Consider the following 2,411-nt stretch of genomic DNA (forward strand, 5'->3'; position numbering starts at 1 on the left):
GGGGAGATTAGAATGTGAAGTTGCATTCTGGTTGTGAAGTTACAAAGTGGTTGTGAACTTACCATTTTTTCTCTTCTAGCATGCTCTGGCCTGAACACTGTGCAGCCCAAAACCCCAAAGAGAGCGCTGGTGCACGAATGCTCCAGGAGAAACCTTCAGGTCCTCTTTAGAGAAGAGGGGACAGGAAATTTCTAACACTCAGAGACAGTGCAGGAATCCTCCATTTTGCCGCCTTTTTTTTTTTTTTTTTTTTTTTTCCTTCTCTTGGTTCTCTCCCACCTTGTCCCTTAGGCAATCCCATAGGGGCAGTGACAGAGGCTGCCACTGGAGCTGGCAGGAGCCAGAACTCTGAAAGAAGGGAATCTTCCTCTAGTATAGGTGGAGATGTGATCCCACGAGAGTGGAACAACTCCTCCATTGCATTTGATTCCTTCTCTATCCTCTTGCCACTTGAGCCCAGACATGGGTAAAGTCACAAACATGCGTGACAGATAACTAAAGCCCTAGTTTCAAGCCACAGGACCAAAAAGAGGAACCCAAGGGAAGTGAAAAGTATCAAGGACATGGAAGAAGAGGAACTTGAGAAAGCAACTCTTATAGTTACTTATGAACACATGGTCTTACCCTAAACTGTGTATGCAAGAGTCTGATCCTAATCTGCTAACCAGAGACTGTGAGAATTGAAATAACAGATAGATCATAGCCAGGGTCCCAAACTAACCACTGAGAGACACACAAGTGGGACAGATCTTAAGTGCACCGTGAAGATTTGAAAATTGAAATGACGTTGGAAACAATGCTCATAGGTTGGAATTTGTGGTCTTAACCTCACTATTTTGATTGCCTGCTAAAATAAAAATATCAACAATTTTCATCAGATTTAAACAAGACACATACTTTTATAATATAATATTCAAAATGTTCAGAATGCAATCCAAATTACTGAGTATACAAAGAATGAGAAAAACCTCGAACTGCATGGAAAAGGCAATCAGCAGACATCAACACGACAATGACATAGATAGGGGAATTATCTTACAAAGACTTAACAGCAGCTATTATATAAATGTTCCAACAAGTAATCACAAGCACACTTGAAATAAATGAAAAACAGAATGTCTCAGCAAAGAAATAAAAAAAATATTAAGATGAACCAAACAAATTTTAGAACAAAAAAAATCAGTAACCAAATTTTAAAACTGCTTGTATGGGAGCACATTGGAGATAATGGGCAAAGAGTCCATGTACTTGAAGCTAGATCAATAGAAATTGTCTAATTTGAACAATAGAGAGAAAAATATCATTTAGCAGTTAACAAAGGCTCAAGGACATGTGAACCACTAACTAAAAGTCTAACATTCATGACATTAGAGTCCAAGAAGAAGAAAAGGAGAAGGAATAAAATGCTGAAAAAGTACTTGAAGAATCAATGGTTGAAAACTTCCCAAATTTGGCAAAAGACATTTACCTACAGATTCAAGAATTATGGCTAGCCATGAACTGGATAAGTCCAAAGAAATTCAAGACCAAACATAACCAAAGTACTGCATTCAAGAGAATGTATTTTCCCTTTTTTAAAACGATTTTATTTATTTATTTATTTATTTATTTATTTATTTATTTATTTATTTATTTGCAAGAGACACAGATAGAGAGTCAGACATAGGCAGAAGGAGAAGCAGGCTCCCCGTGGGGAGCCTGATGCAGGACTCAATCTCAGGACCCCAGGATCACGACCTGAGCCAAAGGCTGACACTCAACTCAACCACTGAGCCACCCAGGAGTCCCAAGAGAAGGAATTTTCAAACAAATTTCCTGGAAAGCAGCCAGAGGAAAATAATACATTACCTAAAGGGAAACAATGAGTCAAGTGACTGCACATTTCTCCTCCAAAACCCAAGGATGCCTGAAGAAAGTGACACAACATTTTTGATGCACTGAAAATAAAGAACTGCTAACCCAGAATTCTACATCCGGTGGAAAAAGTCCTTTAGTGATGAGGATAAAATAAAGATATTCTCAGGGAAGAACAACTAAAAGAATCCATTGTCAGCAGAGCTGCTCTAAAAAAAATTGCCAAAGGAAATACTTCAACAGAATGGAGATGACACCAGAAGGAAAAATTGGAACATCAGAAATGGAGGGAAAGCAACAAAAATGGTAAATATCTCAGTAAATAGGGCAGCCTGGATGGCTCAGCGGTTTGGCGCCGCCTTCAGCCCAAGGCCTGATCCCGGATCCAGACCCATGTCCAGATCCCTGCATGGAGCCTGCTTCTCCCTCTGCCTGTGTCTCTGCCTCTTTCTCTCTCTCTGTGTCTGTCATGAATAAATACATAAAATCTTTAAAAAAAAATCTCAGTCAATATAAAGAACTCTCACTTGAACTCTTTAAAATATTTGATGACTGAA

The sequence above is a fragment of the Canis lupus genome, chromosome 20, assembly GCF_011100685.1.
Source record: "Canis lupus familiaris isolate Mischka breed German Shepherd chromosome 20, alternate assembly UU_Cfam_GSD_1.0, whole genome shotgun sequence".
NCBI lineage: Eukaryota > Metazoa > Chordata > Mammalia > Carnivora > Canidae > Canis > Canis lupus.